This window comes from Cryptomeria japonica, chromosome 9, assembly GCF_030272615.1.
Source record: "Cryptomeria japonica chromosome 9, Sugi_1.0, whole genome shotgun sequence".
In the NCBI taxonomy this organism is placed as follows: domain Eukaryota; kingdom Viridiplantae; phylum Streptophyta; class Pinopsida; order Cupressales; family Cupressaceae; genus Cryptomeria; species Cryptomeria japonica.
Window position 1 is genome coordinate 121,047,883 of NC_081413.1, and position 15,191 is coordinate 121,063,073.

A 15,191-nucleotide genomic window follows, 5' to 3' on the forward strand; every position below is an offset into this window, starting at 1 on the left:
CAGAGATTCAATGAAAATTTTCAGTTGCTTCTAGACTTCTCCTCAGGCTACTTTTTTCTTTCATGGTTGCATCAAGATCTTCAAGTGCCACAGTAAGTTGCTTTTGCAAACTGGAGTCCATTGATTCAATCTTCCAGATCTTCCTCAAGTTGTTAGGCTCCTTCCGAGGAACTAAGCTCTGATACCAATTGTTGGAATCAATGAACACTAAGAGGGGGTGAATCGGTGTTATGCAATTTACAAACTTATTAAACCGATTCTTTAACCACTAGATGCATAAGAATGAAAGTAAAGTTCATAAACATAAACCAATTAACCACAAAACCATAATGCCAAGATTTTTACGTGGAAACCCTGGAAAGAAAAAACCACGGTGGGATTTGAACCCACAATATTATTATGCTTTGATCAGGAGTATGATAATATTACAAAAAAAGGAATGCAATTGCATTTAGACTCACTGCCTAGATTTCACTGCTCAAATACATAAAAGGGCTACAACTCAGAGGACTCACTATCCTACAATTGATTACAATGGTTACAATAATGAATGAACTGAAGAATAGCATCTACTAATGCCAAATAGCAGTTCTGGTTAAGCTCAATTAGCCTTTTGCAACTGTTTTGTCTTCTTGTTGTGTCATATACCGAAGCACCAATATCTTCAATCACATTCACCTAACTTCGCACATTCACTCATACAGACTTCACACACACATACACTCTTGCAAAATGCTCAATGAAATCGATCTTATATATCCGACCAATAAAAAAAATCATTTCTCATGTCTGCTTCTAAAAACCGCATAACACGCAACATGAAACGTGTAACCAATGAGTCGGCTCAATCTGTCCACAAATCCATATGCGGACATAAACAAGATGATAAAAAGATTCATATATGTCGGCCCAAACTCCTCGAACATGAAACCAATCACCGAAATTATCCCAAAGGTTCCGGACCACACGTTACACCAACATAGCTTTGTTCTTCCTGGATTACCAGATACCAGACCTTCAATCTAGCTTATGAATCAACACCGATTACTAGGATTGAAGAATAAATTGCCTCAAACCTCGAATCATCTGCCTTTATCACCGCAACCAAAATAACTCAACCAAAATCAAGATATGCACACTGAACTCATGCTCTGTCGGTTACTGTATTCCACCTTCCAGACTTATGCTAAATGAACAATGCAACTTCTAGTAAATCAAATCTACACATAACGGATAAGATATCTAAATTGAGTTGCCATCAATGACAACTCCCAAGCATTTCTTATGCATCAACTTCCACCGAAACAATGTCTCTTGCCAACAATTTATATGATGAATGTGAGTTTTTTATTTGTGAAAGGAAGAGAATATTTTATACAAACACAAAAAGAAGTTAAATTAACAGTCTACTTGTCACATTATTGATATCAAAGACGTGAAGAGATATCAATTTGATGTGCCTATCATTTTTTATAACAAAATACTTTTTAAAAAAATTAGTTTACTTTACGTTTATTTGAAAATAAGTTTTTAGTTACTCAATAGTTATCTAATTTTACTTTAGAATTATTTGATGTGTACATAATAAAAATTATTTTATCTTTTATGAAAGAGATTTCATAATTTTAATTTTTTAAAATATATGGCGATTCTTTAATAGTTTTATGTTCGCACATTCATGTTATTACATTTCATCTCTTGTTGTCAATGTAGCATGATTATAACTCAATTTAAAAAATTAGTCAAATTTAAAACAAAAGTCTTCTAATCTGTGATTGAGATTGCTTTAGGATGTACTTATGTATTATTTTTTAGCATCTATATAAATACATCAATAGTATATCTCTTATCTCTTAGTTCCTTAAAACATGTCCCATAAAGCTATAGAATCATATGTCAAGATAAGATTTTGATTGAAATGAAATTGATATAGGCATACCACTCAATAAACAAGCAAATTCTCTAAAATTAAATGACTTTAATGGATTAGTTCCCTTTAATCCCAACAACTTAGCCCAAAAAAACGATTTTAAATTTAGATGCATAATTTTTAATAAGATAATATTCCACAATATAAAAACAAAGATACCAATATCTATCTATATAATCTAACTTTTCAGTTCAAATGAACGATCATTTTAACAATGTCCACGAGGCCAAATAGACTCTATGACCCATAGCCAGCAAAATAAACAATGCTTTTAATAACGTCCATGAGACCAAATCGTCTACGGGATCTACGCACAGCTAACAAAATAGACAATGCTTTAATAATGCCCACAAGACCCACAAATAGCCTATAGGACCCACAAATAGCCAGCAAAATAAACAATGCTTTTAATAACGTCCACGAGACGAAACAGTCTACGGGATCTACGCACAACCAACAAAATAGACAATGCTTTAATAATGCCCACAAGACCAAATAGTCTATAAGACCCACAAATATCCAACAAAATAAGCAATGCTTTTAATAACGTCCATGAGACCAAACAGTCTACAAGATCTACACACAACCAACAAAATAGACAATGCTTTAATAATGCCCACAAGACCAAATAGTCTATGGGACCCACAAATAGCCAACAAAATAGACAAGCACAAAAATCCCAGAAAAAGGAGCCAAACCCCCCCCCAAAAAAAACACAAAATAGACACAGCCTAGAGCCATCACTTTCCAAATGGTGGATGTCCTTTCAGCTTTCAGCTTTCAGCTTTCCAAAGTCCAATTGTTTTCATGCCTTTTCTCTATCTTAACCATAGTGTGAAAGCACTGAAATCACATGTTTCCTAGTGCAATTTCCACACACCCATTTGGAATATGGGAATCTATAGGATTTTGCTTATCCACGTGTACACCTCATGACACGTCAACATCATTCCTGAATTCTCTCTTTTACGGAATGATTGAACAACACACAAAACTAAATAGTAACAATAATAATAATACAAAAAAACATGCAATTGTATGTTTAATACTTTGTGTTGTCATGGAAGAAAAGTGGAAGATTCTTTTGACTTTCATAGTTTTTAATTAATATCACATGCAATGTCTATCCAAATGCAATTTTGATTAAATAGTAAACAATTAAAAAAACGCAAACAATGTGTTTTGAATATTTATTTAATTATTTTGGGTTAACATGTTAAATACATACATATTAATTTAGTTAGTATTTATTTAGTTTTAACTAAATAAATATGTATTTAAAATTTTTAAAAACCTATTGAAGTCATTCAGATTTGTAGAATGAGGATGGGAAAACAAGAAGCTAAGCTAATGTCTAGGTGTAAAACATCTGTAGTATATCTAAACAAGTTGTAAAGATAAAATAATTAAGAAAAATGTAACATCTAAACATCTGTAGTATATCATAAAGAAAAATGTAATTTCATAAGAATAAGATAATTAAGTGTTATTATGAAAAGATATGATGAAAAGGTATTAAAAAGAATAGTTAAGAGACTATATAAGTAAACAATGGGAGCGAAGAGCATGGCCCATATAAAACTGAGTGAGAGAGATATCATAAATATATGAATGATATATGTAGATAATACATATAATAATATACGTAATAGAGAAGAAATAAGTATATCATTCAAGAATAAGCGATGTGTATACTTATGTTCGAGATATGGACAATTATATGCCAAATTAAGAATATAAACAATAATACTAATGGTTCTATCATATGATGTGTATATGAATGCACATTTTATTTTGGTTGTATATGTAATTTACCATATTGATTTTTTTTTCCTTCTTATTGTATCACAACAAAGTTAACTTTTTTATATAAACAGTCAAAACCTTGGGTTTGCATTTTATATCAACATTTGGTTCCCTATGATCTTATGTTTGTGGTGCATAAGAAGGAACTACATAAGTATGGGGATTTTTTGTGCAGTAAGGAATAGTTTGAAAAGATAAAGTATTAATGTCAATTGTGGATATGTGTGGTAGCATGTACCATGTACTAACCCTCAAGGGAGGGGGTAATTAGGCATGTATGGGGAGGCAATGTAATGGGGAGAGATCCTATAAAGATGTGTTTGTTGAGTCAAATTTGGTTTGGTTTTAGGGTGTATAAAATGGTAATAAAGAACTTGCACAATAGAAAAATATAATAAGATATATGTTGCAAATACATAATATGTCACCTCGAGGGGGAAACCTCCTAATCCACTTTGAGGATGATACCTCCAATAGTCTTTAATAAGAACACAATACTTAACATGACGCAAATAACTAGCCACTAACTCCTATACATCAAAATTTATGCCTTGGCTACCACCCAGGCCAACTTAGATACTTAATTATAAACCTTAGGATGACCTAAATACTTACATATGATTAACTTATCTAATAAACAAGGTATCTAGAAGTTGACTACACATAACCCAATACACATTATAGGGTGAGGGACACAACATTCCCTTCTCTTTAGAAAAGAAAATCCTTAAAGTTAATTAATTATGGATTCTTAGGCATAAAATCTTTATTGTCCCATGTGGTAACTTGAACCTATAAATACTTCCATTTAATGAGGTACTTTGGTATTTTCCTTTTTCTAATATTCTTCACGTGTTCCTATAAAATTAACTTTAAATGAAATATATGCCTTACATTTGCATATAACATAGGTAATATAATCTGTGTTGGAATTTAGCATTGATTTGCTTTTCTCTTCATTATATTTTGTTATTTTTTCTTATTCTCCTTAATACTAGATGATAACTCTTGTTGGCTTTAATAATTTTTCTTCATTTATGTAACCTTTAAAAGAGTTCAATGGTGGTGGATGTTACTATTAATTGAATGACCTAACTAGAATCCCTTTTAGGAGGCAATCCTTTCAAATTTCTCTAAGTTGTGATAATGCATGGAAATATGTTGTGTTTGAGTTCTTCTACTTGTTTTTCCCCTACATCTTCTCTTTGTTATACTCCTTTTTATTCAATCCTATTTGGAAGGTTGTATGTAGGTGTTCCTTGGGTAAATAATATCCTTGTGATCCAAGTTCATAAGGGAGGAGTTTAGTAAATTGCTCCAAGGTTTGAAGTTTTCCTAAACTTGGTAAATCTTCTCTCTTTAATATGCTTCAAATTTAGGCTAAAATTTGTATCAAATGTTTATGATCTAACCTTTCTAATTAATATGTTCTTTCTATTTGTGATCAGTCCAATAAAAGGAAACTCACATTAATCTTATCTATTCTAATTTCTTTTGTGTCTAGCTTTCTAAAATATACTCCAATATTAGGTGGACTTTAGAGTCACCATCTCAATGGTTTGCCTTTGATAGAAATATATGAGAATACATATAGACTTGTCTAAACTAAAATAATTTGAGCTTTGGCATGCTAAAAATTATGACAATATGTCTTGGATTAGTGATAAGTATAAGATAGTATAGAATATCCTCAATAAACTAGCAAGCTATATTCTCTAAGAAATAAGGGCATGATAAGCTTGTCCATTACATGACTATGAATGAGTTAAGATATATGCTATAATTATGATGCCAAACTCAATTATTATGATGTGATGATGTGAACATCTCTTAATATTTGTGGCTGATCTACCAAATCTAATTATGTGGTGGATATATGTTAAGTTTAGGATGGAGTTCCTTATGATTACATTTTTAACAGTATACAATTAATAAGAAATATTGCCATATAAGTTATGGCATTTTTTATTTATAACTTTTTAGTGGATAATTGTGTGTTAAGCTTTATGGTTGGTATTATACAAACATGTTAAATCCTTAGACAAAGGAATATTGTCTAATATTAGTAATGTGGGTTTAATTTTTATTTAATAAATACTATGTTGCCAAGTATCAATTGCGTAAAGTGAATGGTCTTTGAGATTATTTTATGATTTGTATTTATTTACATATATGTGACTAGATAGAAGCCACCTCATATAGTTTTAATGTGTTAATTGTGTGTTGATAATTTTGACCCCAAGACCTATAAGACCATGTGTATGGGTTAATAAATACCTATATGTGGTATAAGTAGATTAGAGACTATATGGTGTAACCCTTTAGGATCATATGTTTTAGATTAATGTTCTTATATCTTATAAATGATAGAATGATAAACGCAAACTAATATATGGGCCAAATTATTGGTATCACAACTAAGGTTGAGAAATAGACTCTATGAGGGAATAGGTAAAGGATAATTATTCTCTTAAGCATATCTTGATTCGCTAATCCCAAGGTAATCACCAATATTATAAAATGTATCTTGCTTATAGAAGCTTATCATTGTTTCAACATGATAGGAGTTAAGGAATGTGCTCTACCAAAAGAAGTATTCAGCTATATCATAGGTTATATAGCTTTCATTAGAAGCATGCGGATAATAGATGCCAAGAAATATTTAGTATCATAATTTTTAGACATGCTTTCTCTAGTAAGATACACTCAATGGATGCTTAGATATATAGGTTTTCCTTGGTGGTATGTAGGTGATGGATACTAGGATCTATTTGTCTTAGGAGTTTAGTTTTGTCATTGGTGTATTAGAAGGAATGTCTATTGCTCTTATGTTCTGCATTCTTGAGGTATGGTTCTTAAGATTTTGATTGTTAAATCAATCCATATGATTGGTAGTATATGAACTAGCCTTATGTGAGGTAAAATTGTAAGACATCATGATTATGTTTATTTGGTTAAAATATTAATTACATGCTTAGTGGTTTATGTAAATATTATTACTACAACATCTATTATATGTGTTTTTATACTTATGTCCTTCCTATTAATAAAAAAAGTGGTATGAAATGTTTGTCTCATCATCATAGCTAGTAGTGAACTAGGGAAAATGATGGGAGCCACAATGTAGTATGAGATGCACCAACATTCCTCTTTCTAGTTGGGATATACAAGTCAGGGGATTATGCATGAGTGAACTAGGTAAATGGAAAGATGCTTGTAGTAAGGTTGCAACCACTTCCTTTTTTCCAACTAGTTACTCTATGTACATGAGATGTTGTTTAATTCATTCACATTATGTATACATGATGCATGCGCGAGCTAGTCAAATTGTGTATATGTGTCGCATGCATGGGCTAGTCACATGATGCATATGAGATGTATGGATGAGTTAATTACATTGTGTGTGTGTGATGTATGCATGAAACAATCACATTATATATAGGTGATGCACACATAAGTTAGTCACATTTTGTATATTTGTTCTATACATGAGTTAATCACTAAATGCATAAATGTGATGTATATTTAAGATGCTCCCTACATAGATTTTTTATGTTAACACATTGATGTTGGTGCAGAACTAATATTTGAATGAAATTTATCAGCTAACACACCTTAAATAATTATTGTGACTTATAAGAGAGGTCAAATATCTCATCTCACTTGTGTGGATAAAGTATTTCTATTTTGGTATGTGAAGTTCATCACCTTTGGTTTCCATATAGTGATATGTAGGTAGGGTTATCTCAAATGAACTACCAACAATTAGGTTTGAGTCTAAGGATTTTCCCTATTACCTCATGTCTATTTCTCGTCTTGGTTGTTTGCTCACTACTTACTCATCTTGAATTCTTATACATCTTTTTGAATGATAATAGCCTTACGTGTCGGGTTAACCAGAGATTCTGAAATTCTAAATTGCCTATAGTCATTTTTCCCAGATAGTCACCATTTGTTATGCCTAGAATATCTGTTTCCCCAATTGGTCTCCTTGAGTCAAAATGTGGCCCCCTCTTTTTTCTTTCTTTTTGGTTTTACCTCGGAACTCTGGAGTCCCGGAGTCTCGAGGTCCTTTTTTGTTTTACCTCGGTACTCCGGAGTTCCGGAGTCCCGAGGTTCTTTTTTGTTTTACCTCGATACTTCGGAGTTCTGGAGTCCCGAGGTTCTTTGTCGTTCTGACCTCAAAACTCCGGAGTCCTGGAGTCCTGAGGTCTTGGGTCTTTTTGACCTCGGAACCCCGGATCCTTGGAGTCTCGAGGTCCTCTTTGTCTTTTGACCTCGGAACTCCGAAGTTCCGGAGTACTGAGGTCCTCTCGTCGTTCCGACCTCGAAACTCCGTAGTTCCAGAGTTCCGAGGTTGTTTTGTTCTCTTCTTGTCCTCACGACCTCGAAACCCTGAAGTCCCAGAGTCCCGAGGTCGTGTTTATGGTTCTCGTACGAACGGGTTTTCGGAAGACTATATATACGAGTTAATGAACTTTTAAGTTCATTTGTGCAATCGAACTTCTCATCCCTAACTCCAAGTCACGAACCTTCGGTCTTCCGAGTCTCTCTCTCTTGGTGTTTGTTGGTTTTTTGATTCACCAGGTTGGTGAATCTTCCCTCCTTGCGTGTTTTTCTTGTTTCGCTTGTCCTTTTGTTTTTGTTTTCATTGCTTGTTTTCCTCTTTTGTCTGTTTTTGGGCATGCCCTAGATCCACCTCGGAACCCCGGATCCCTGGAGTTCCGGGTTTCATATCCATTCCACCTCGGAACCCCGGGTCTCCGGAGTTTCGAGTTTCATAACCAGCCACCCCGGAACCCTGGATCCTAGGAGTTCCGGGTTTCATATCCATTCAACCCGGGAACCCCGGATCCCTAGAGTTCCGGGTTCCATATCCATTCCACCTCGAAACCCCGAATCCTCGGAGTTCCGAGTTTCCTAACCAGCCACCCTGGAACCCCGGATCCCCAGAGTTCCGGGTTACCTTCCTACATTCCTACCCCGGGACCCTGAAGTCCCGAAGTAGATTAATATTTATGTTTAGCATTGTGGACTAAGACTTGGGTTTTGCCTGCAGGTTCCAGGGGTTAGATGGACACATCCGCCAACAAGAGGGGCAAAGAAATTGATAGACTACCAGCCACCATGAAGTACCAATATCAAGGACAGGTTCAAATATCAAAGCTGGATGATTAAATTAGATCGGCCACAGACACTGAGGTGGGACACATTGAGATTGGGGATATTGCAACCCAATTGGATAAACCTAGCCTACATGCTCTCCACCGAAGAATAAAGAGGTCAGGTCTTGTAGAAGCTACTGTATTCCCCTAGTCCCTACAGGAACCAAAGTTTATAATGACGATTGCCCCATTCTACAATCCAGACACCAGGAAGTGCACTGATGCAAATGGAAAAATTGTAATCGACTTGTCTCCAGATATGCTGGGATTCGTCTTTTGAATCCCAAATAGGGAAGAAGCATTCTTACTCACTGAAAAAGAGGCCTTGAAGGCATGGAACGACAAGGTATCCGCTAGCAAAAGACACATGAATACCAACTAGCTGGAAGAGGAGAGGAAAATAGGGCTCAAGGCTACAGAGATCCTGAGGGATGACTTCAAAGAGCCTCAGAGAGACTTGATTATCATGCTCAGTAGGGCCTTCGGCAAGCCAGATTGCAAACACTTCCATCCCTAGATGTTCCAGTTTATGACCACCATTCTGATAGGGAAACAATACTTTGACTGGCCACAGATCCTCTCTGACAACATCTGTAGGCAAATGAAAGAAGTGCAGAAAACACATAAATTCTTCTTCATGTCATATGTCATCTGGGTAGCTGCCAGAGCTGGAAAATTCCTAGGCCTATAGGTGGATGGACAATTAGGGGAGAAAGAGGGACAAAAGAAGATATGGGAATATTATTCCCAACTTACTCTGACAAATGCAAAGACACACTTTAAGAGGGTTAATGATGCTTTTATCTTCCCTATAATTATTAAGTTGACTGGAGACACCAAATACCGGATTAGGCTTGAGGCTATGGCTATCATACGGGAGTGGGCGTGTTGGTTCATTCAGAACCCACATTCCACCTACATCAGAGTTAGTGGATTCACAAGGAATCCAATGTTGTTGCCTTGTTACTACAATGATAGGGTGATCCTGTTGGAATATGTGAGATAACTTGTAGGCCTCCAATCACTCTTATCATCGAAGCATAAGATAGGAATTGATTTCTCGGTGTCCATTGGGTACTTCGCCTGCTCTAAAATACAAGTGGCAAAATCGGTCGAGCAAGAGCTTCAGGATTTGAACCTAAAAGAATATAATCATACTAGGGAGTTTTATGATCCCTACGGGAAGCTTAACCAAGCTATGCCGAAGGCATATGAGGGGCATAGGCCTAGCTTGGAAGATTTCTGGGCCAATTTGCAGGACAACTTTGAAGTAAGAGAGAAGAATTATAACAGGTTGTCCATACTGCAGATTAGAGACTTTGGCATCGAGACCAACCTCCCTAAAGACTTGAGGGATGATGGAGAGTTACTCGATCCAATTTATAAAGAATCAGGGATAGACACGAGGCCCCTCTCCCCAGTAAAATGGTCTGCAAGCGAGGAGACAAATATGGAAAAGATTTCCCAGGTGGTCATCAATAGGACTAAGCAATGGTTGAGCCAGAGGGTAAGGCCGAGCATATCAAAGGCGAAACAGAAGGAATCCACATCAGGGGTACCTCAGTCAAGAGGCCACAAGGAGTATGCCAGAAAGACAAGGTCAACCTCAAGGCAGAATACCTCCACCGACACAAGTGAGGAAAAGGAGCCACAAGAGAGTACTGAAAACTTGCTAAAGAAACTTCAGGAAAAGATGAAGGAGTCTGAATTATTAAAGAAGGCTGCTGACGTAGGAGTGACCGATGGGCTAGGAGAAGTTCCACTTGCTAGGGTTCTTCCACCAAGGACTGCTATAGACCACACGGAATAAGAAGGTACTCAAGAACAAGAAAAGAACCTAGAAGCCACCAAGGCGGTACCTGCTCCACCACCCTCCACAGACACAACAAATCTTCTAGGCACCGCTCCTTCTACACCACCATTTGTTAATGTACCTACAGGGTAGCCCGGAGTGCAAGGTTTTACACCCACTACCGAGAAGTGAGTTTTAGAAATGTTGAGTCTGACTCTGATCAAGAGGAAGAGGACCTCGACTAACAACAACCTCTGGGTAGTGAGCAAGAAGGAGGTGAAGCAGAAGATATTCGGAATGAAAGATTGATTCTAACGCCTCAAGACCAAGAGGATTTGCTTAAGGATATAGAAGTCGGGCAGACAAAGATGGAGCTAGGTGAAGAAGAAATGGCATTCAATCAGGAGGTCAATGGTAAGCTGGGAGAGTTACATAAACAACAAGCTCTCCAAGCTGCTCTGTAGGTTAACTTAGCCCACCAAGTTTCATCATTCCAGGTTCCTGGCCAAACGGGAGCTGAAGCAGAAGAGCAGCTAGAGGAGCAAGCAGAGGTGCATGTTATAACTGCTGAGATCGTGTCACATCAAGGTGACAAAACTGAAGATATACCAGAATGGTTAGAGTTTACCTTTGGAAAGAAAAAGAGAAAAGCAAAGCTTCCAAAGGTCACTCTACAACAAGCAATCACTGAGCAACCACCAATGATTAAGAAGTTAAAGATGGTTCACCACCTGTCAAAAATTAGTTCCGGTGAAGTGATTGCAGATGTGGTGGTTCCATCGCAGGCCGAAGGACAAGCTTCTCGCAAGTACCAAGTATCACAGGTAAACCTAGGTAAGCAGACCAAGTGGGGAGAATTGGATACCTTGGAGCTAGCCACGAGTGTTGTCAGAGGGCGTGTAGAAAAAGAGCATAGTTCAAATGTAGAACTTAAAGCACAGCTCGGACAATATAAACATCTCCTGGTAGAAATGTGCAAGCCTTTGGACTCCTATAAGACGAATGACCTGCCTTCAACCTCATCCTTGCCAGAAGGAGATGTAAAGGCAGTACTGGAAGTGAGACGAGTAGCTGCGGCCGCCAAATCTTGGGCTCAGACGAATGCAGCTAAGATTAGATTATTTTTACAGAACACAATGGAAATATATTGCAAGGCGGTACTTTGGCAACCTGTTCCACATAATGGGAGCGGAAAGAGGACGTCTTTAATAAGCAACTCCGAATCTTGAAAAGGATACTACGTTTAGGAGAAGAGTTGATAATACAAGAGGACCTCTTAGGAGGGGATAGTTGTGAGAATGTACAATCCTATGTATACATTCTGGAGTTGAAAGTAGAGATGTATCAGCAGTATGCCAAGGAGATTGCTGATATTCGAGACCCTCTCCTCAGAGAGATTTTCTCGTATGAAAATTTTGTAACAAATGTATTGGGGCCTTTTGGCATCAGAATAGCTGATACTGGAATAATGGACCAGCAGCAAGTTTTGAATCAATGGGATGCATATGAAGCACAAAACCTAGGACATGCTGCCCAGTTCGATGCCGCCCTAATGGATAGATACACACATTTGATTACTCAGTGTCAAGAGGTGGCGGACACCATGAAGGAGTTAGAGGAACAGGGAACACATGCGGATGAGGCTTTGAAGAAATACAAATTTAGAATTAAGCATGTGGCCAATCCACCAGCCCATTCAGTTGCATGTATAATTGAAAATTATAAAGCTTTTACCAGGAAATAAAGGATATTGTCAGAATTGCTAAAGATAGCAAAGCTTTTTTTTCTAAACTGCTCCTCTCACTCAAAGTCCCAATTTTGAAAGAAATTCTACATGATTACGAAAATGTGGCTCACCTAGCATGGTCTTCGTAATGCTCATGTAGTGTTAGTTTTGTAGTTGTTAGGTGGAGTGTCCAAGCAGAAACTTGCAAGTTAACTGCGACTCCTTTTTCTTAGTTCTTAATTTAGGGTAGAGTTATTTCCTAATTAATAGGGTGAAAGAACTTCTATAAATTGAGAAGTTGGATTCATTTGTAAGGGTCCACGAATTGATGATTTGAGGTCCAGTTAGAGATTTTAGATTATTTTTCAGATTGTTAAGAAGTTTGACTTATTTTTGTTATACATTCATGGAGATTAATATGAAAAGCAGCTCGTAGATTGCTTGATCTACTTTATATTCTACCAAATTGTTCTGTGTAATCTGGTAACATCTATTATTTAGAGTTAGCAATGTGGGTTAATCTTTTTGTCTATCACTTTATGAATCATATTGCGCACGACAGTGGTGTAGGAGAATTATTGCGATAGGCCATATTGATGATGATTTTTATTTTCATAGGCTTGTAAAATTGATGATTTTGCAGGTTTGTTGGAGGTTCGTTGTTGAATTCTAACTTGGATAATATTTGATAATTGCTTGGGTTGGAGGGAATTAATTGGATAATTCATTAAGTTGTCATTATATTGGTCCTTATTGTTATTTTCTTGTTTCCCATACACTTCGCATTTTATTTCCCAGAGAGTCTTAAATCATAAAATACAAAAGAAAAGGAAGTAGAACTGTTTGTAAACCAGCGAGATTTAGTTCTAACCAGCAGGCCCCTTTATAGGTATAACCACATCACCCATTGAGTTATCCATCACCGTCGAGACCCGACTACAGAGACCTTGGGGTAGTGAGTTCTTCTGAACTCGTTACTTTTCAGGAGAGGTGATGAGTGTTTGCATAAACTACCTGACTGTTGGTGGGTGTGTCAAAACACTCATCAATAGAAACTGGCGCTAGATGGAGGGCCATGGACTAAACCCCTGTAGGTAAATCGCATTTGGTATTTCCAGGTAATTGAGGTACTAAGCTGGATCGTATATTGTCTTTTTCTCCTGAGAGATTCTACTGAATCTTGAGGAGTAGTTCTTCACCGTCTGACTTAGTTGAATTAGGACCGGCCACTAGGAGGAAGAAAGACAAAGCTAAGAAACAACCCTCAACATTCTCACCAGTACAGTCATCCATACCCAACGTAAGAGACCAACTAATCCCCAGTCCTCAACCTATTGCTGCACCTTTCGTAACTCAACGTTCACTATTGTTACTTTCGATGGCTTACTTCAACCAAGACACTACACCGCTAGGAACCATACCAGGGGGTATACATGACCTACCTAGAAACCTTGATAAATTTTGCAGCAAATTTTACTATCTAGGCGGACGAACGGTTGATGAACACATTGAAGCTTTTAAAGATGCGGTGGTTTGTAATCATATTGAACATCAAGATGTAGTATGTAGACTCTTCCCATATTCACTTGGGGAGAATGAATACAATTGGTACTTAACCTTACCTGCAAACTCCATCATAGGTTGGGATCTTTTGGAGAAGGCCTTCATTGATCAATTCTGAGTGTATGCAGACCCTGGGTCTTTATACCATCAGTTTGCTTCTCTTAAGAAATTGCCAAATGAGCCATTAACGACCTTTAATACTAACTTCCAAAGGGCATTCAAGAGGCTTTAAGCCCCTTACCAGGTAGCACCTAACGTAGCCATCGACTCATATCTGAGAGCTATTGACCCTTGGACAGCTATGTTCATTAAAAAGAGTGTTGCACAAGATCAAAGGGATACCTTAGTGAAGGTCTTCACATTAGCAATTAGCATGAACCAAGAGTTGAATCAAACACCAGGAGGGATTGGGTATAACCTACCCATAAGGGTGAATCAAGGAAATTACAATCAACTCCCAGGTATACCCTCGTCTCTACCTGTCGGTGCCCCAACAATGAACCCCATGCCAATTTATGCACCCCAACCACAAGCAAGTCAACAGTTCGCAGCTCAAGCATCGACTTGACAAAATGGTACCAATAACATTCCCACTCAGACGCAGTACGCTGGTCAGCCGCAAGCTGGAAATCAACAATTTGACAATATGCATCCAATAAACCAAGTTCCAACTACAACATCTGAGAATCAAGGATCCCATATATCGGCTGAAGTAGAGGATTTAAAGAAAATGATCTCACAGGTTACTTCAGACTTGAGCCAGCTAAAGATGAATCCTCCAGGAGGATATAATCAATCCCAACCATATAATAATCAACGAAATTACAATAACTAGAACCAGAACCAAAGGTACAATAATAAACCTTATAATAGGCAATGGAATACGGGTCCGAATAATGGTGGGGTGAACCATGACCACCCAGATGCACGGGATAATCCAAATCACGCACAAAGTGTTAACCTTGCTGATATGAATCTACTAACAAATTGGTGCAGGTTGCATGACACGGCTTCCCATTCTGAGGTTAATTGTGCATAGTTCGAGAAAATCATAAGAATTGCTCAAGCTGACTCTCAGCCCAAAGATTGTTCCAATGATGAACCGAATAAGGTTAATATTGCCATGCTGGTTGATACTTTCCTGTGTAAAGAGTTCCAAGCTGAAGCTGATGGTGAACCAAGCGTATATGATGCTCAGGCCTTTTAGAC